Below are 22,697 nucleotides of genomic sequence, written 5' to 3' on the forward strand. Positions count from 1 at the left end.
TCGATCAGATGCCTCCTTCTTCTTGATTTGGACTCTTTCAAAGATGAAAAGTAAGAGAAGGAGTTTTAGATCTAAGACACTCTCAGAAAACTCAAGATGGAGGAAGGAAAGAGGTGAACACAGCAACCCTAGAAGAAGACCTTCTTCTTCTTCTCTTTGCTCTCACCTAGACACCTAGTCTTGTGTCTATTGTATCTCTATGCCCGAACCTTCTTTCTCTCTGATTTTTGCATGCCCCAAAGGTCTCTCTTTTCTCTATTTTTTACAAAAATTTTATGAAGAAATTTATTTTAAATAGAGAGATATGATAGAGTTATTGTCTAGGTCAAATACCTAGTCAAGAATTATCCAAACATGGCAAGACAAGAGGCGCCCAACTCTTGGGTGCCCCCTCTTTCTTTTTTGTGTGTAGACTATCAGAAAAGGGTGCATATTATGTGCCATAAAAATTATAAAAATTTCAAAAAAAATTTGAATAAAATCAGTGCCATAAGGAAAGAGTTTTGATTTTCTAAAACTCTATCCCATAGAATTTGAAATCCAAACTAAGTCCTACTTTGACTTGATCCACAACCACATTCCATGTAAGAGAGAAAGAGAGAAAAGTTTTAGGCATGCGTGAAGACCTAAGAGAGAAAATTTTGTCACACAAAATAATAGAGAATGGGCATGGGATAAGAGAGAGTGGGCGTGGGGGCTAAGGTGGCGCAAGGTGGAATCCTAGTCTTACTAGGATTCAATCTATGACTTGTTCAAATTTAGTTTCTCAAACCAAATCAAACCAAAACCAAATCAATCCAATTAAAGTAGATCTTAACCCAATCAAAAATCTAATTTAATCAAATTAAATTAGATTTAAATCTGATTTAATTTTTTAATTAATTTAAAAATTAGGTTGATCCAAGTCCTGTTTGAACTAGGACTAGTTTTTTCTTGCACTTGGCTTATCCAATAAATCAATTGGACTTGATCCAATCAAGCCCAAATCAAATCTAATAAAATCATATTCAATTAGACTTAATCTTAGCCTATTGGCTTAATTATATAAAGCCAATTAGCAGTTGAATTGCTAATCGATCCTCCTACAATACTTGCACTAGGTTAAATGTCAATCATATTGATCGTTTAACCGTAGAATGATTTTTAATCGTTGATCAACCATCCGATCGGATCGTGAACTTTAATGTGTGTGACCTCATAAGTCTGAACCTAAGTTAATAGTATAAAAATAAATTTTTGTATCAATCAAAGTGACCATCTAGCAATGGTACCCGACAGTCGGATAGGTCGAATGTGTAGAACAACATCCTTAGAACCCATGCGGATATAGTTTCCATATAATTCATCTCCTTGACCAAAATGCTCATAGGACACCTCAGAGTTCAACTGTCAACTCTGATCAGGTTGTCCACATTGTATTTCAAAATATCAAATCCATCTGATGGATTATCCTGACCAAGATTTTGCTAAATTAAAATACAGCGACTCATTCTTCTCTAACTCTTGGAGTGGTCAATCCAATCTCGATCATACTCTGACTTTGCAAGTACTTGATTGTGCTCAAAATCTTTCCATCACTGAATTAAAAATTCAGTTAGTCCAGTACCAAAGTACAGTGAGTTGCTTGCAAGTCACTGAGGCGATGTCAGGTCTAAGGGACACTTATACCTATATCCCATCAAAGATATTCTCGACAGTAGAATACTCTGAAGTTGATCATGTTCCATGATGATTTATCCTTACATCTCATCTGTATGCCATATCAGTGTCTCCACACTCGTTGGTTAAGAAGACAACCAACCCATATGGCCTACAGCGACCTATGCTCGATAAAGGCTGTCATCCTTATTAGCAGTCTATCATTTGGTCGTGAACAGTTTTAAGAACTAATCGATAGATCCTCTCTTTATCGAACCTATGTAGTCCTAAGGACTTCATCACAACAACAGAGTTCATTAAAAGATAAAAACTTGTGATGAAAATACTAAAAATATATTTTATTTATTAACAAATCAATTACAATACAAGGTTGCTCAACCATCAACAGCTTGACGATTGGCTTTTGGGATATATTTTTCAACAACTTCCACTTATCCTAAAGCCATTCAGTACAGTATCTAATACCCATCTTCGATTTGTGATTGTCGAACTCCTTTATTGCCAGGGCTTTAGTGAAGGGGTCAGCCAGGTTCTTCTTTCCGTCGATCTTCTGAAGGTCGACATCACCTTGATCCATAATCTTCCAGACCAGATGGAAGCGACGCAAAATGTGCTTCATCCACTGGTGTGCTTTGGATTTCTTTGCCTGAGCTATGGCACTAGTGCTGTCATAGTAGAGCAGGACCGAACCATCGAGAGAGGGTGCTACTTTGAGCTCGTTGATGAATTTTCTCAGCCACACAGCTTCCTTCGCAGCATCCGATGCTGCGATGTATTCCGCCTCATAAATAGAGTCTGCCACAGTATGCTTCTTGGAACTCTTTCAGTAGATGGCTCCACCATTCAGAGTAAAGATAAAACTCGACATGCTTCTGCTGTCATCATGGTCAGATTGAAAGCTGGAGTCTGTGAACCCCACAAGTTTCAGATCTGACTCACCATAAACCAATCATTGGTCCTTAGTATTTCTTAAATACTTAAGGATGGCTTTAACCACTTTTTAGTGGTTTTCTCTAGGATCAGATTGGTATCTACTCACTACTCCTAGTGAGTATGCCACATCTAGCCTTGTACATGTAATGGCATACATGATAGATCCCACGGTCGAAGCATATGGGACTCTACTCATACGCTCTCTCTCTTCAGGAGTTATCGGATAATCCTTCTTAGAGAGAGAAATTCAATCGCCTATCGGTAGATAGTCCTTTTTGGAATTCTCCATGCTGAACCTCTTCAGCACAGTATCTATGTACGTGGATTGGGATAACCCAAGCATCCTTTTAGATCTATCCCTATAGATCTTCATCCCTAGGATGTAGGATGCTTCATCCAAATCCTTCATGGAGAACTACGATGACAACCAAACTTTTATTCTCTATAGTATGGAGATGTCATTTCTAATTAAGAGAATGTCATCCACGTATAAGATAAAGAATATCACAACTAGACCATTTGCCCATTTATAGATGCAGGGCTCTTCTCTGTTCTTAACGAAGCCATACGTTTTGATCACCTTATCAAAATATTTGTTCCAACTTCGAGAAGCTTGCTTCAATCCATAAATGGATCTCTGAAGCTTGCACACCTTGGACTCATCTGTGGATGTAAACTCTTCAGGTTGTATCATATACACTTCTTCGGTCAGCTCTCCATTCAGAAAAGCTATCTTTACATCCATCTACCAGATCTCATAATCCAGATGGATAGCTATTGCAAGCATTATCCAAATAGAATTAAGCATTGCCACAGGAGAGAATGTCTCGTCATAGTCAATACCATAACGTTGACGACAACTCTTAGAAACCAGACGGGTTTTATAGGTCTCCACCTTTCCGTCTGCGCCCCTCTTCCTTTTGAAGACCCATTTGCACCCAATGGGTTTAACCCCGTCAGGTGGGTCAACCAAAGTTCATACATCATTGACCTTCATGGACTTCATTTCGGATTTCATGGCTTCAAGCCATTTCTCAGAATCAGATCTCTACATTACATCCATATAGGTGATCGGATCCTCATCGTTCCCATCGAGTTTGATGGGATCACCATCCCAGATCAAAAAATTTTAGTATCTGTCCGACTGACATGGTAATCTATCAGATCACCTTAATGGTGTAGGTATATTGGGTTTCGAATCTGATCTAATCAAATTCGACTCAGGTTCAGCTATTGGTGTCGGTCTTTCTACCTATTGCACTTCATCAAGTTCAACCTTAGAGGCAACGGTGCCTTCACCAAAGAACTTCTTTTCTAAAAAAGTTATCTTAAGACTGACGAACACCTTTTGTTCATCAGCATGGTAGAAAAATATCCTTTGGTCTCTTTGGGGTACCCTATGAATGTGCATTTGTCAGACCTAGGTCCAAGTTTATCTGTAACTAATAATTTGACATAGGCCGGACACCCCCAGATCCTAAGGTGTGAAAGTACTGGCTTACGTCCTGTCCATATCTCATATGGAATCTTAATTACAGACTTACTTGGAATTCTATTTAACAGATAATAGTCCGATTCGAGTGTATATCCTCAGAAAGATATCGACAAGCTAGCAAAACCCATCATGGATCGAACCATGTCTAATAGAGTCTGATTTCTCCTTTCAGACACACCATTATGTTGTGGTATTTTTGGAGGAGTCCATTGAGAAAGAATCTCATTCTCTTTTAGATATGTGAGAAACTTACCAGAAAGGTATTCTCCTCCTCGATCAAATTGAAGAGTTTTAATACTCTTCTCAGTTTGTTTTTCTACTTCACTTCGAAATCGTTTGAATATTTCAAATGAATCCGACTTATGTTTCATCAGATAAACATATCCATATCTAGATAGATCATCTGTGAAAGTGATGAAGTAGAAATATCCAACTCTAGCACTTGTGCTCATGGGCCTGTATACATCAGTATGTACTAGGCCCAAGACCTCAGTAGCTCTCTCACCTTTTCCAGTAAAAGATGACTTGGTCATTTTACTAAGAAAATAGGACTCACAAGTTGGAAGTGATTCACAATCATTAACTTCAAAGATTCCCTCTTGAGTCAACCTGTTTATCCTATTCTTGTTTATATGACCTAGCCTACAGTGACATATGTAGATATCTGATACACTATCTAATCTAGGGTGCTTGCCAATAGAATAGACTACGTTAACAGGTTGTGATAACATATACACACCATTGTTCAAATGTTCATAAAATATAGTAACAACATTCATAATGATATTACAAACTTATTTCTTTATTGAAATTTCATAATCATTTTTGGCCAGAAGGCCTATAGAAATAATATTTAAAAAGAAACTGAGATAGAAATGACAATCATTAAGAACAACGGTATGGGACTCAAATACAAGTTTCAAGATTCCTAATGCTAGAACTGAAACTGGTCTTCCATCTCCAACATTCAGGAACCTCTCACCTTACTCGAATCTCCTACTGACCTGCAATCCTTGCAACGAATTATAAATATGGTAAGAGCTACCGGTATCCAATACCCAATCAATTATTTCATAAATAGAGAAATTGTAAGGAGTTATCATATAAATACCTTATCCAGCAATAGCTTGCTTCTTTCTCTGCCTGTTCGGATCCAGAGAGGCAATGTACTGAGGATAGTTCCTCTTCCAATGCCCTCGCTTCTTGCAAAAGAAGCATTCAGCTTGTCTCTTATTGGGCTTGATCTTTTTGGTCTGGTCCTGCACAGATGTTCTAGCCTAAACTTGCACTTTTTTCACTTTCTTCTTCTTGTTCTTCTTTCCTTTCTTAAAGGGTCCAGAATCAAAAGACGAACCTCCCACTAAGTTCACCGACTCCTTGTGGAGTTGGTGATTCTTCTCAAAATTCTAAAGCAACCCCAGTAACCCATTGTAGTTTACTTCAGGCTTTGACATTCTATAATGAGTGAGGAATGGGAGATAAGACTTGGGCAGTGAGTTCAGTGTTGCATCTTTCCCAAACTGCTCATACAAGGAAAAGCCGAGGTTGCTCAAATGCTCCATCAGCTCGATCATATACAATACATGATCAGTGACAGAGGCATCATCCTGTATTTTGGTGTTGAAGATGGCACAACTAGTCTTGTGCCTCTCCACATCATCGGTGTTGCTCCTTGAATTGATTTTGATGATTTCAAAGTATTTGAGAGGGTTACTAATAATTTTGGCTTGAAAAAAGATTTATTATTTTTCAGGGGTAAAATCACAATTTCATCAAGTCCTAACTCGAAAGCCTCAAGAGCAAGAACAGAAGATTTATGATCTTTTGGAGGTAATTTTAATATTTTTGGATGTATATTTTTGAAAGAAAATAATATTTATAAAATTGAGTCGACCCCGTGAGCCGACTCATATCAAATAGGGCTGAACGGCAAGCTATTTTTTGACTGACACACCCAATTAAGTCGAACCCTGTGCATAAGTCAATCTCTGTGTATGAGTCGACCCTATGAGTCAACCTCTGTTGCTGTGCACGCCAAAATTACAGAACAATCATTTTCTATTCTGTGCCATAAAAGTCGACCCCATGAGTCGACTCATGTGTATGAGTCGACCCTATGAGTCGACCCCTACGATGGAAAAACTCCGTAATGGCTAGTTTTTCAGCTCATTTTGATATATTTAACACTCATTTAATGATCTCCAACGGCTCTAAAACTATCCAGATTACTCTCCACCATCAAGTGAAGTTATAAAAGGCACTTAAAGAAGGGAATAAATAAGATTTTGAAAAAATTTTCAAGCATTCAATTCAGCCCTAAGCAAAAAGTCTTCTTGAAGTTAAAGAAGCTTTCATCTCAAGTTTATCAATCCCTCAAGAGCTCATTCAAGTCTTCAACCACCTTGAAAGAAATCAGAAAAGCTTCCTTATTGTGTAAAGTGCATTTAAAGTTTTATTTGCTCATAAAGGAGCTAAATTTATATTTTCGTGTGATTAACTCACATACTCTGTTTTGTCTTGATCTTTTATTTTGAAAAGGTTCCAAAATATGAAAAAGTTGATCCGAACTTTGAATCAGATTGTATTGGATTGGCTTATACCCAAAAAATAAGTATTCTAACTTGGGATAGCTAGAATCGGAGGTACCGATATTGTATTCTTGTTGAATACAGCTTAGTGGATTTGAATTTTCAAGTAGGAGCTTGGAAAGTGGATGTAGGTGTAAGGTTGGCATCGAACCACTATAAATTTTGATTGTTTGTAGTGTGCTTACTTGTTCTCTATCTTATTTTTTTTTTCTTCTTGCACTCTTGCATCTAATATCTTCACTTTGCTTAAATCACTCACTTCAACTAATTTGCCTTTTATTACTTAATCCTTATGGTTTTAAATTAATTTTAAATTTTTAAAAACCTAATTCACCCTCCTCTTGGATTGCATAGCTGGATAACAAGTGGTATCAGAGCTCGGTACTCTAGTCCTACTTTGATTTAACCATCAAAAAGCTAAAGATCTATGACAACTCAAGTTGGTGCTTCACTAGCTGAGGGACAGCCCACAAACCGACCTTCACTTTTTAATGGGTCAAACTATACCTATTGAAAAGCTCAGATGAAAATTTTTATTCAAGCACTTGACTATGATATGTGGAGTATCATAGTAAATGGACCACACACACTCACCAAAATAATTAATGGTGTTGAATCAACCAAATCCGAAAAAAATAGGATGAGGTTGACAAGAAAATAGCTCAACTTAATGTAAAAATCATGAATATTTTATATTGTGCTCTAGATGCTAATAAATTCAATTATATTTCAACATGCATGTCAGCTAAGAAAATATGGGATAGATTAGAAGTAACTCATGAAGGCACTAATCAAGTCAAAAAATCAAAAATTAATATGCTTGTGCATAAATATGAACTCTTTAAAATGGAGCATGATGAATCAATAACTGAAATATTTACTCATTTTACTGATATTATTAATGATCTAAAAAGTCTTGATAAGTTTTATTCTAACAGTGATCTCGTGAGAAAGATTCTTAGATTTTTATCAAGGACTTGGGAGGCCAAAGTGACCGCAATCTAAGAAGCCAAAGACCTGAATATCTTACCCTTGGAGGAGCTTCTAAGATCGCTAATGACACACAAGCTAAGTATGAAATAACATTAAGAAGAAGATATTAAAAAGAAGAGGACAATCGCCCTCAAATCCACTGCTCAACTTGATGAAAAATTCGATGATACAGAAAATGAAGAGCATAATGAAAAAATAACCCTCATTACTAGAAAGTTTAAGAAGTTTTTGAAGAAAAGAAGACAAAGAATGAGAAAGAGGCCACCTACAAAAGGAGAACATAGCAAAGAGAAGGATAAGGAGCAACCCCTTATTTGTTATGAATGTAAGAAGCCAGGACACTTTAAATCTGAATATCCACAACTTAAGAAGGGTCTCAAGAAGTACAAGAAAAAGGTTATGATGGCTACATGGAGTGGAAGTGATGAGTCAAGCTCTGAAGAAGAAGATTCAAATGAACAAGCCAACTTGTGCCTTATGGCACATAAAAATAAGGTAAACACTGAAACTCCTAATGACTTTACCTTTGAAAAACTTCATGAAGTGTTTTATGAACTAATTGATGAACTAAAGAAGTTAGGGGTAAAGAACAAAGAATTAAAATCAAAGAATCAATCTTTACTAAAAAAAATGAGATTATTTCAAATAAAAAATTAATCTTGTCTCAAAAAAAATTGAACTTAAAAACTGAGATTACCAAGTTAAAATCAATAGTTGAAAAGTTTACTTTAAGTTTAAATAAACTTCAAATGATACTTGAAAATCAAAAGACCATTTATGATAAAGCCGGTCTTGGATATAACCCTTTAAAGAAATAAAAACTTCTAAAAAATATCTTTGTAAACTCATCATGTAATAAGTTTTCAAATATTACTTGCTTTAAATATGGTAAAGTAGGACATAAATCCTATACATATTTTTCTAACAAATCTGAAAATTTTAATGTAAAGAAAATATGAGTTTCAAAAGGAACTATTGTGACTAACCAAAGAGGATCCAAGAAAATTTGGGTACCTAAAGTCAAAACTTGATTTTTGTATGTAGGTGTGTCTTGCATCTCAAGGAACAAATCGAAAATAGTATCTTGATAGTGGGTGCTCAAGACACATGACTGGTAATGAATTTCAATTCATCACACTTGATGCTAAAGATAGAGGGATGGTCACCTTTGGAGATAATGACAAAGGAAAGATCATCGATATAGGTAACATTGGTATCACTCCCTTCAAGTATATTAAAAATATTTTATTAGTAGATGGTTTGAAACATAATCTATTAAGCGTCAGTCAATTTTGCGATAAAGGATACAAAGTCATTTTTGAATCTTCATTATGCATAGTAACTAGTCCTATTGATGAAGGTATTAAATTTGTTGGATATAGACATGGTAATATTTATATGGTAGATTTGAATGATCTTTCCAAAATAAACATATAATGCCTAGTAGCCTTGAATGCCAAGATTAATGAGACTGGTTGGCTTTGGCATCGTAGACTTGCACATATTAGCATGCATTCACTTTCAAAACTTATTTAAAAAAAATTGGTTACCGGCTTAACCAAATTAAATTTTGAAAGAGATAGAATTTGTGATGCATGCCAACTAGACAAATAAATAAGAGTCTCATTCAAATCTAAAAATATTGTTTCAACTTCTAGGCCATTAGAATTATTGCACATGGATTTATTTGGACCCACTAGAACTACTAGTCTGGGTGAAAAATGATATGACTTTATAATTATTGATGATTTCTCTCATTTTACATGAGTTTTTTTTGGCACATAAGGATGAAACATTTCATGTGTTCTCAAAATTTTATCAAAAAGTTACTAATGAAAAAGATTTTTCAATTCAACATATTCAAAGTGATCATAGAATCGAATTTGAAAGTCAAGATTTTAAAAAATTTTATAATAAAAAAGATATTGACCATAACTTTTTAGCACCGAGGACACCCCAACAAAATGAGGTGGTAGAAAGAAAAAATAGGATCCTTAAAGAAATGATCCATACCATGCTATGTGAAAGCAACCTCTCAAGATATTTTTGGACGGAAGTAATTAACATGGTATGTTACATAATAAACCATGCTTTAATTAGATCAATTTTAAAGAAAACTCTCTATGAGCTTTGAAAAGAAAGAAAACCAAACATTGCATATTTTCATATTTTTGATTGTCGATATTTTATTTTGAACAATGGTAAAGAAAGACTAAAAAAATTTGATGCAAAGTTCGATGAAGCTATTTTTCTTGGTTACTCCTCTTCTAGCAAAGCTTTTAGAGTTTTCAATAAAAAAATTTTAGTAGTAAAGGAGTCAATACATATTATTTTTGATGAAACTAACGATCTTCCTTCAAGAAAGAATGAAAGTATTAATGATGCAGAATCTCTTATAGAAGGGATGAAGGAGATCACTCTAAAAGACTCAACAATTCAAAATGAAAAAGAATATGAAAACAAACAAGAGGATGAAGGTGAAGAACGATAAGAACAACCTTAAGGCTCAAATGATCTACCTAAAAGAATAAAGGTATGATCACAATCACCCCAAAAAATTGATCATTGGTGATCCTACACATGGAGTAAGAACTCGTTCCTCTCTTAGAGATGCATATAATCATTTTGCATTTATTTCTCATTTTGAACCTAAAACCATAGATGAGCTGAAAAATATTATAATTGGATAAATACAATGCAAAAAAAACTTAATCAATTCGAAAAAAATAATGTATGGACTTTAGTATCAAGACCTAAAAATTATCCAGTAATTGGCATAAAATGGGTATATAGGAATAAATTGGATGAACATAAAAATATGATAAAAAATAAAGCAAAATTGGTTGTAAAAGGTTATAATCAAGAAGAAAGAATTGATTTTGATGAGATCTGTGTACTTGTTGCTAGATTAGAAGCAATTAGACTTTTACTTGCATATGTTTGCTTTATGAATTTTAAGTTATTTCAAATGAATGTCAAAAGTTCTTTTCTAAATGGATATATTACTAAAGAAGTTTATGTAGAACAACCTTTCGATTTTGAAAATCATACATTTTTTAATTATGTTTCTAAATTAAATAAAGCATTATATGGTTTCAAACAAGCACTTAGGGCTTGGTATAAAAGACTAAATAAATTTTAACTTAATAATGATTTTTCAAGAGAAAATGTAGACACAACCCTTTTCATTAAAAAAAATCATGATGATATCTTAGTTATACAAATATACATTGATAATATTATTTTTGGATCTACTAATGAAACTCTTTGTCAAGATTTTGCTAAGCTCATGCAGGGGGAGATCGAGATGAGCATGATGGGAGAACTTACATTCTTCCTCAGACTCCAAATCAAACAAACAAAGGGATCTCCATCACCCAAAGCAAGTACACAAGAGAACTACTCAAAAAATTTAGAATGGAGAGCTCCAAAGCAATTGGTACACCTATGAGCCCACTATGTAAGTTTGACAAGAATGAAAGAGATAAAAGTATAGACTCAAAACTTTATAGAGGGATAATTGATTCTTTATTGTATTTAACTACTAGTAGATTAGATATTATATTTAGTATTTATTTATGTGCTCACTTTCAATCAAATCTAAAAGAATCATACTTAAATACAGTTAAAAGAATTCTTAAATATTTAAAAGGTATACAAACTCTAAAATTATGTGAAGGAACCAGATCTAGGGTTTCAGGGTTAGATCTTGAAATTTTTTCAAGATCATACAGCGGAAGACTAAAATAAATCAAAATTTATTTTTTAAAATCAGAGAATCCTTAGATCTAAGATCCTATTACATGATTATTATATAGCATTAAATCAAAAATTAAAATATATAGAGCATGAACTACATGTTGATAATATCAACATGTTTCTATACTACATCTAATGTATGTATTAAACAATAGATCAGATCTATTACCTTGCAAGTTAGACATTCTAACCTCGCTGATCCGGGCTTGAGAATGATGTTGCAAGCTGCACACGCATCTGGCCTCTAGGAGTTGTCCACACAAGCCCATGAATCTCGACCAGAAGTTCTGCTTCAGGAAATCAGCACAGTATGCTAGTACTGCGCTGATTCTTCTTTGATAGTTGATCAGGTGCCTCCTTCTTTTTGATTTGGGCTCTTCCAAAGATGAAAAGTAGGAGGAGTTTCAGATCTGAGAAGCTCTTAGAAAACTCAAGATGGAGGAAGGGAAGAGATGAAAACAAACAACCCTAGAAGAAGACCCTCTTCTTCTTCTCGTTTCTCTCTCTAAACACCCTATTTTGTGTCTATTATATCTCCATGACCCAAAAGTATTTCTCTCTAATTTTTGGATGATTGAAAGGTATCTCAAATCTTTATGTTCTACAAAAATATCATGAAGAAACTCATTTTATAGAGAGAGATATAATAGAGTCCTTGTCTAGGTCAAATACCTAGTCAAGGCTTATCCAAACATGGCAAGATAAGGGGCGCCCAACTCTTGATCGCCTCCTTATTTTCATGCATGAACCATCAAAAAAGGATGCACAATGTGTACCCTAAAAGCTATGAAAATTTCAAAAAAAATTTGGATAAATTTGATGCAAAATTGAAAGAGTTTTGGATTTTTAAAACTCTATCTTATAGAATTCGAAATCCAAACTTATTCCTCTTTGATTTGATCCAAACCATCTTCCATGTAAGAAAGAAGAGAGAAAACCTTTTGTGGATGTGGGAGAGACCTGAGAGAGGGCTTTTGTCGCATAAAATAAGAGGAGATTGGCGTGGAATAAGAGAGAGGGCGTGGGGGGGACTTATGTGGCACAAGGTGGAATCCTAATCTTACTAGGATTCTATCTTATGACTTGTTTTAATTTGGTTTCTCAAATCAAATCAAACCAAAATTAGATCAACCCAATTAAAATAAGTCTTAACCCAATTAAGAATCTAATTTAATCATATTAAATTAGATTTAAATCTGATTTAATTTTTTAATCAAATTAGAAATTAGGTTGACCCAATCCAAATTGAACTATGACTAGTTTTTCCTTGCAATTGGTTTATCCAATAAACCAATTGGACTTGATCCAATCAAGCCCAAACTAAATCTAATTAAATCATATTTAATTAGACTTAATCTCAACCCATTGGCTTAATCAAATTAAGCCAATTAGCAATCAAATTGCTAATCGATCCTCCTGCAACACTTGCACTAGGTTAAATATCAATCGTATTGATCATTTAACCCTAGAACGATTCTTAATCGTTGATCAACCATCCGATCAGATCATGAACTCTAATGTATGTGATCTCATAAATCCAAACCTAAGCTGGTAGTATAGAAATAAATTTTTGTACCAATCGAAGTGACCATCTAGCAATGGTTCCCGACGATCGGATAGTCGAATGTGTAGAACAACATCCTTAGAACCCATGTGGATATAGTTTCTATATAATTCATCTCCTTGACCAAAATGATCATAGGACACCCCAGAGTTCAACTGTCAACTCTGATCAGGTTGTCCACATGGTATTTCAAAATATTAAACCCATCTGATGGATTATCCTGGCCAAGGTTTTGCTAAATTGAAATACAGCGACTCATTCTTCTCCAACTCTTGGAGTGGTCAATCCCATCTCGATCGCACTCTGACTTCGCAAGTACTTGACTGTGCCCAAAAGCCTTCCATCCCTGAATTAGAAATTCAGTTAGTCCAGTATCAAAGCACAATGAGTTGCTTGCAAGTCACTAAGACAATCTCAAGTCTAAGGGACACTTATACCTATATCTCATCAGAGACATTCTCGACAGTAGAATGCTCTAGAGTTGGTCACATTCAATGACGATGTATCCTTACATCTCACCTGTATGCTATACTAGTGTCTCCACACTCCTTGGTTAAGAGGATAACCAACCCATATGGCCTAAGCGATCTATGCTCGATAAAAGCTGTCGTCCTTATTAACAGCTTATCATTTGGTCGTGAATAGTTTTAAGGACTAATCGATAAATCCTCTCTTTATCGAACTTAAATAGTCCTAAGGACTTCATCATAACAATGGAGTTCATTAGAAGATGAAAGCTTATGATGAAGATGTCAAATATATTTTATTTATTAATAAATCAATTACAATACTTGGTTGCTCAACCGTCAACAGTTTGACGATTGGCTTTTGAGACATATTTTCCAACAACTCTCACTTGTCCTAAAGCCACTTGACACAGTATTTAATACCCATCTTTGATTTGTGATTGTCGAACTCCTTTATCGTCAGGACTTTAGTGAAGGGGTCGGTCAGGTTCTCTTTTTCGTCGATCTTCTGAAGGTCGACGTCACCTCGATCCACGATCTCCCGGACCAGGTGAAAGTGGCGCAAGATGTGCTTCGGATTCCATCGCCTGAGCTATGGCACCAGTGCTGTTGCAGTAGAGCAAGACTGGACCATTGAGAGAGGGTGCTACTCCGAGCTCAGTGATGAATTTTCTCAGTCACACTGCTTCCTTCACGGCATCCGATGCTGTGATGTACTCTACTTCACAAATAGAGTCTGCCACAGTATGCTGCTTGAAATTCTTCCAGCAGATAGCTCCACCATTCAGAGTAAAGATATAACCCGACACGCTTCTACTGTCATCATGGTCAGATTGAAAGCTGGAGTCTGTGAACCCCATAAGTTTCAGATCTGACTCGTCATAAACCAACCATTGATCCTTAGTATTTCTCAAATACTTAAGGATGGCTTTAACCACTTTCCAGTGGTTTTCTCCAGGATCAGATTGGTATCTACTCACTACTCCTAGTGAGTATGCCACATCTGGTCTTGTACATGTCATGACGTACATGATAGATCCTACGATCGAAGTATATGGGACTCTACTCATACGCTCTCTCTCTTCAGGATTTGTCAGACAATCCTTCTTAGAGAGAGAAATTTCATGGCCTATCGGTAGATAGCCCTTCTTGAAATTCTCCATGCTGAACTTCTTCAGCACAGTATCTATATACGTGGACTGGGATAATCCAAGCATCTTTTTAGATCTATCCCTATAGATCTTCATCCCTAGGATGTAGGATGCTTCACCCAAGTCCTTCATGAAGAACTACGATGACAACTAAACTTTTATTCCCTGTAGTGCAGGGATGTCATTCTCGATTAAGAGAATATCATCCACGTACAAGACAAGGAATACCATAACTGGATCATTTGCCCATTTATAGATGCAGGGCTCTTCTCCATTCTTAATGAAGCCATACATTTTGATCACCTTATCAAAATGCATGTTCCAACTTCGAGAAGCTTGCTTCAATCCATAAATGGATATCTGAAGCTTGCACACCTTGGACTCATCTGTGGATGTAAACCCCTCAGGTTGTATCATATACACCTCTTCGGTCAGCTCTCCATTCAGAAAAGCTATCTTTACATCCATCTACCAAATCTCATAATCCAGATGGGTGGCTATTGCAAGCATTATCCGAATGGATTTGAGCATTGTCATAGGAAAAAACATCTCGTCATAGTCAATACCATAACATTGACGATATTCCTTGACAACCAGACAGGCTTTATAGGTCTCTCCTTTCCGTCTGCGCCCCTCTTCCTTTTGAAGACCCATTTACACCCAATGGGTTTAACCCTTTCAGGTGGGTCAACCAATGTCCATACATCGTTGACCTTCATGGACTCCATTTTGAATTTCATGGCTTCAAGCCATTTCTCAGAATCAGATCTCTGCATTGCATCTATATAGATGATCGGATCCTCATTATTCTCATCGAGTTCGATGGGATCACCGTTTCGGACCAAAAAATCATAGTATATATCCGATTGACGCGGTACTCTATTGGATCACCTTAATGGTGCAGGTACATTGGGCTCTGGATCTGATCCAATCAAATCCGACTCAGATTTAGCTATTGGTGTCGGTCCTTCTACCTGTTGAACTTCATCAAGTTCAATCTTAGAGGCAACGGTTCCTTCACCAAGGAACTCTTTTTCTAAAAAGATTACCTTAAGGCTGACGAACACCTTTTATTCATCAGCATGGTAGAAAAGAATATCCTTTTATCTCTTTGGGGTACCCTATGAATGTGCATTTGTCAGACCTAGGTCCAAATTTATCTGTGACTAATCGTTTGACATAGGTCGGGCACCCCCAGACCCTAAGGTGTGAAAGTGCTAGCTTACGTCCTATCCATATCTCATATGGAGTCTTAATTACAGACTTACTTGAAACTCTATTTAATAGATAATAGGTCGATTCGAGTGCATATCCCCAAAAGGATATCGACAAGCTGGCAAAACCCATCATGGATCGGATCATGTCTAACAGAGTCCGATTCCTCCTTTCAGACACACCATTATGCTGTGGTGTTCCTGGAGGAGTCCATTGGGAGAGAATCCCATTCTCTCCTAGATATGTGAGAAACTCACTAGAAAGGTATTCTCCTCCTCGGTCAGATCGAAGAGTTTTAATACTCTTCCCAGTTTGTTTTTCTACTTCACTTCGGAATCGTTTGAACATTTCAAATGAATCCAACTTATGTTTCATCAGATAGACATATCCATATCTGGATAGGTCATCCGTGAAAGTTATGAAGTAGAAATATCCACCTCTAGCACTTGTGCTCATGGGCTGGCATACATCAGTATGTACTAGGCTCAAGAGCTCAGTAGCTCTCTCACCTTTTTCAATAAAAAGTGACTTGGTCATTTTACCAAGAAGACAGGACTCACAGGTTGGAAGTGATTCACAACCACTGACTTCGAGGATTCCCTCTTGAGTCAACCTGTTTATTCTATTCTTGTTTATATGACCTAGCCTACAGTGCCATAAATAGATATCTGACACACTATCTAATCTAGAGTGCTTGCCAGTTGAATAGACTACATTAACAGGTTGTGATAACATATACACACCATTGTTCAACTGTCCACAAAAAATAGTAACACCATTCTCAATGACATTACAAATTTATTTCTTTATTGAAATTTCATAATCATTTTTGGCTAGAAGGCCTATAGAAATGACATTTAAAAAGAAACTGGGATAGAAATGACAATCATTAAGAACAACGATATGGGATTCAAATACAAGTTTCAAGATTCCTAATGCTAGAACTGAAACTAGTCTTCCATCTCCAATGTTCAGGAACCTCTCGCCTTGCTCGAATCTTCTACTGACCTGTAACCCCTGCAACGAATTACAAATATGGTAAGGGCTACCGGTATCCAATACCTAGTCAGTTATATCACAAATAGAGAAATTGCAAGGAGTTATCATATAAATACCTTGCCCAGCAACAACTTGCTGCTTTCTCTGCCTGTTCGGGTCCAAGGAGGCAATGTACTAGGGACAGATCCTCTTCCAGTGCCCCCACTTCTTGCAAAAGAAGCATTCAGCTTGACTCTTATCGGGTTTGATCTTTTTGGTCTGGCCCTGCACAGATGTCCCAGCCTGAACTTGCACCTTCTTCACTTTCTTCTTCTTGTTCTTCTTCCCTTTCTTAAAAGGTTGAGAACCAGAAGACGAACCTCCCACTAAGTTCACCGTCTCCTTGTGGAGTTGGTGATCCTTCTCAAAGTTCTGAAGCAACCCCAGTAACCCATGGTAGTTTACTTCAGACTTTGTCATTCTATAATGAGTGAAGAATGGGAGATAAGACTTAGGCAGCGAGTTCAGTATTGCATCTTTCCCAAGCTACTCATGCAAGGAAAAGTCGAGCTTGCTCAATCGTTCCATCAGCTCGATCATGTACAATACATGATCAGTGATAGAGGCACCATCCCACATTTTGGCATTGAAGATGGCACAACTAGTCTTGTGCCTCTCCACATCATCGGGTGTGCCAAAGGCATCCTCCAACACTTGAAGCATGTCCTTTGGCTGAGCCATCTCAAATCTGTGACTAAACTCATCGCTCAGGGCAGCCAGCATGATACAGCGCACTGTGGTCCGATCACTGAGCCACTTCTGGTAAGTGTCTCTGACTGTTCCACGTGCATTGGCAGCTGGCTCCTCAGGTGCAGGATCCATTATCACATATAGGATCCGTTCATGCTCCAGGACTATCTTCAACTTTCGGTACCAGCTACCGAAGTTGGGTCCCACCAACTTATCATTGTCCAACAATGATCGAAGTGATAGGAAAGTGGCCATATCTGCACAAAAGAAAACCATAACCTAATTAGTAATTGATTCATTAAACCTAAAGATTTGAACTTTAATCAAAAGGTTTCTCTCACTATTTTATTCGAATTGGTAGCCTCTACCTCCAATTCGAGGAATTATCCTAATTCCTTAGTGGGTATTAGAATCCACTTAGACTACACACAAGCCCAACTTTGGTTGGCCAACCCATGTACATCTAAGGGTAGGTTCATAACCAATTATTTCTCTAAATAATTTCTAGTAATTTTAATTTTACCTCAGAAACCTAATCAGTAGGCTTTGGCCTCCACTGTAAGGATCCGGTTAGGTCCAACCATTAACATGACCATACTTGGTGCATCTAACCAACGAATGATTAAGTCCAAGTTTGGTTGGCTCACCTAACCACCATTAGAGAGACCCTTCCAAGTCGTCATATGATGAGTGATAATTCTATTAGTCAACAATCACCAGGCCTTTGGGTCTGCAATGATTATTGAGTTAATGGACTCATTATCAAACACCTTAATGGGAGGCTATGACTCAGTTATCTCCATAACTTTATCATTTTAAGGATCTAATAATTTTAGAAGATTTAATTGATTTAGAGGATGAGGTCAGATGAACCAGTATATCATGATCCTCCCACTGGCTTCACCAAGTCAGCTTAAGGGAGATCATTAAAAGGGCTGGTTTAGGAGTACCTAAATCAGTTACACTGATTTATCTAGCTGACATGGGTCAGCTCGAATAGTCAAGTGATCCGATCAAAACATAATTTCACCAAGAGGCCAGGTAAGTTCGATCAGTGGGAGGGTCGGCCAAAACTTGCCTTAGACACCATCAGAAATGGTCAGGTAAGCGGGCTCCCAATTAAAAACCACCGATCTGGTTTACCTTAGTCACCAACTGGTTTAATTAGTTTCAATTAGATCAACCTAACAGTTCATGCTAGATCGCTTAGCTAAGAATCAAGTCCATTTGGTTCTCGTTAAAGACATAGACTTGACCAACTACAACTATTGTAATTGATCTAGAAAATTCTTGACCTAATCTAAGACAATAATTGATTAGATTTAGTCAATTCTCTAATTAAGTCCATCTTTAATCTAACCATAGGTCTAACCCAATTAATGGACCTAATTCTCACTAACCCATTAATCCAATGTGTTATGGTTTGTGTCTTAGGTTTTTCAATTCACAATCCTAGAACCTAATCAAAACAACTTCTTAATTCTTAATTAAGTTTTGGGCTGAGGGTTGGGTTTGGCTTTTCAAAAAATAATTTTCATATTTGTAAAATAATTTTACAATATGATTCTACCAACCATATTGCATGTTTGATTCATAATCAAGATGCAAATGAAATAAACATGAAACTACTTTAGATCTAATCTAAACAGGTTCATGTAATTGAAATAATTTCAACTTTAAACAATTTCTTTGTACAAAAATTATTAACAAAGAGATTTTATTTCAGATTTAAATATCTTTTAAATCTAATAAATTATAAATTTAATATAGATCATATCTAACAAATTAATGATTAAAAATAGATCTACACAAACTAGGATAACCTTTGCACTGTAAGGGGTAAACCTTACAGCAGGACAACCTTACAGTTTGTGATTGATCTTAAATTTTAATTTTATATTTAATAATCAGATTATAAATTAGATCTAATCTAAGAAATAATTTAATCATGTATAAATAATCATGTAATGAAGAACTTTGGCTCTGATACCAATTGAAGGAACCAGATCTAAGGTTTCAGGGTTAGATCTTGAAATTTTTTCAAGATCATGCAGCGGAAGACTAAAATAAATCAAAATTTATTTTTTAAAATCAGAGAATTTTTAGATCTAAGATCCTATTACATAATTATTACATAGCATTAAATCAAAAATTAAAATATATAAAGTATGAACTACATGTTGATCATATCAACATGTTTCTACACTACATCTAATGTATGTATTAAACAATAGATCAGATCTATTACCTTGCAAGTTAGACGTTCTAACCTTACTGATCCGGGTTTGAGAATGATGTTGCAAGCCGCACACACGTCCGGCCTCTAGGAGTCGTCCACACGAGCCCACGAATCTCGACCAGAAATCCTGCTTCAGGAAATCAGCACAGTATGCTAGTACTGCGCTGATCCTTCTTTGATGGTTGATCAGGTGCCTCCTTCTTCTTGATTTGGGCTCTTCCAAAGATGAGAAGTAGGAGGAGTAGTTTCAAATCTGAGATGCTCTCAGAAAACTCAAGATGGAGGAAGGGAAGAGATGAAAATAAAGAAGAAGACCCTCTTCTTCTTCTCGTTTCTCTCTCTAAATATCCTATCTTGTGTCTATTATATCTCCACAACCCAAAGGTTTTTCTCTCTGATTTTTAGACGGCCCAAATGTATCTCAAATCTCTATGTTATCCAAAAATTTTATGAAAAAACTCATTTTATAGAGAGAGATAAGATAGAGTCTTTGTCTAGGTCAAATACCTAGTCAAGGCTTATCCAAACATGACAAGATAAGGGGCGCCCAACTCTTGAAAACCTCCTCCTTATTTTCATGCATGGACCATCAGAAAAGGGTACACAATATGTACCCTAAAAGCCATAAAAATTTCAAAAAAAAAATTGGATAAATTCGATGCAAAATTGAAAGAGTTTTGGATTTTTAAAACTCTATCTCATAGAATTCGAAATCCAAACTTATTCCTCTTTGATTTGATCCAAACCACCTTCCATGTAAGAAAGAAGAGAGAAAACCTTTTGTGGATGTGGGAGAGACCTGGGAGAAGACTTTTTTCACACAAAATAATAGGGGATTGGCGTGGAATAAGAGAGAGGGCGTGGGGGGGGCTTATGTGGCGCAAGGTGGAATCCTTGTCTTACTAGGATTCTATCTTATGACTTGTTTTAATTTAGTTTCTCAAACCAAAATTAGATCAACCTAATTAAAATAGGTTTTAACCCAATTAAGAACCTAATTTAATCAGATTAAATTAGATTTAAATCTGATTTAATTTTTTAATCAAATTAGAAATTAGGTTGACCCAATCCTAATTGAACTAGGACTAGTTTTTCTTTGCAATTGACTTATCCAATAAACCAATTGGACTTGATCCAATCAAGTCCAAACCAAATATAATTAAATTATATTTAATTAGACTTAATCTCAACCCATTGGCTTAATCAAATTAAGCCAATTAACAATCAAATTGCTAATCAATCCTCCTGCAACACTTGCACTAGGTTAAATGTCAATCGTATTGATCATTTAACCCTAGAACGATTCTTAATCGTTGATCAACCATCCGATCAGATCATGAACTCTAATGTGTGTGACCTCATAGGTCCAAACCTAAGTTGATAGTACAGGAATAAATTCTTGTACCAATCGAAGTGACCATCTAGCAATGGTACCCGACGATCGGATAGGTCGAATGTGTAGAACAACATCCTTAGAACCCATGCGGATATAGTTTTCATATAATTCTTTCCCTTGACCAAAATGATCATAGAACACCCCAGAGTTCAACTGTCAACTCTGATCAGGTTGTCCACATTGTATTTCAAAATATCAAATCCATCTGATGGATTACCCTGGCCAAGGTTTTGCTAAATTGAAATATAGTGACTCATTCTTCTCCAACTCTTGGAGTGGTCAATCCCATCTTGATCACACTCTGACTTCACAAGTACTTGACTATGCCCAGAAGCCTTCCATCTCTGAATTAAAAATTCAGTTAGTCCAGTACCAAAGCATAGTGAGTTACTTGCAAGTCACTAAGGTGATCTCAGGTCTAAGGGACACTTATACCTATATCCCATCAGAGACATTCTCGATAGTAGAATGCTTTGGAGTTGATCACATTCAATGATGATGTACCCTTACATCTCACCTGTATGCCATACCAGTGTCTTCACACTCCATGGTTAAGAGGATAAGCAACCCATATAGCCTACAGCGACCTATACTCGATAGAAGCTGTCGTCCTTATTAACAGTTTATCATTTGGTCATGAACAGTTTTAAGGACTAATTGATAAATCCTCTCTTTATCAAACTTAAATAGTCCTAAGGACTTTATCATAACAACGGAGTTCATTAGAAGATGAAAGCTTATGATGAAGATGCCAAATATATTTTATTTATTAACAAATCAATTACAATACTTGGTTGCTCAACCGTCAATAGCTTGACGATTGACTTTTGAGACATATTTTCCAACATTATGATATTCTAAGGACTCATCAATTAACTTAATAGGATATTCAGATGCCGATTTTGCTAGATATAAATTAAATAGAAAAAGTGCTAATAGAACTTGTCAATTTTTTGAAGTTAACTTAATCTCTTGGTTTAGCAAGAAGTAAAATTCGATAGCACTGTCTACGGTCGAGGCTGAATATATTGCAGTCGAAAGTTGTTGTACTCAGTTCTTGTGGATTAAGCAACAACTTGAGGACTTTGGCATCAAACTCAATAAAAATTTCATAAGATGTGATAACACTAGTGCTATTAATCTAACTAAAAATCCAATTCAGCACTCTAGATCAAAATATATTAAAATTAGATATCATTTTATAAGAGAACATGTCCAAGATAATAATATAATTCTTGATTATGTATGTACTGAAAAATAATTGACTGACATCTTTACCAAGGCCTTAAGTGAAGATAGATTTTGTGAAATTAGGAAAGAACTAGGAATTCTTGATCCATCAGCTTGAGTATTTCTCTAATTCTAAATTTTTAATGCCAAAAATTCATTGAACCAAACTTGTTGAGCTCAATTCTCATCTCTCTTTTTTCTTAAAAGCTCAAAAGCTCAAAATTATCCTTCACATGATCAATCTCTGGGTAAACACCCTTCTCTCAAAGTTTTAAATTTT

Source organism: Elaeis guineensis, chromosome 12, assembly GCF_000442705.2.
Source record: "Elaeis guineensis isolate ETL-2024a chromosome 12, EG11, whole genome shotgun sequence".
In the NCBI taxonomy this organism is placed as follows: Eukaryota; Viridiplantae; Streptophyta; class Magnoliopsida; order Arecales; family Arecaceae; genus Elaeis; species Elaeis guineensis.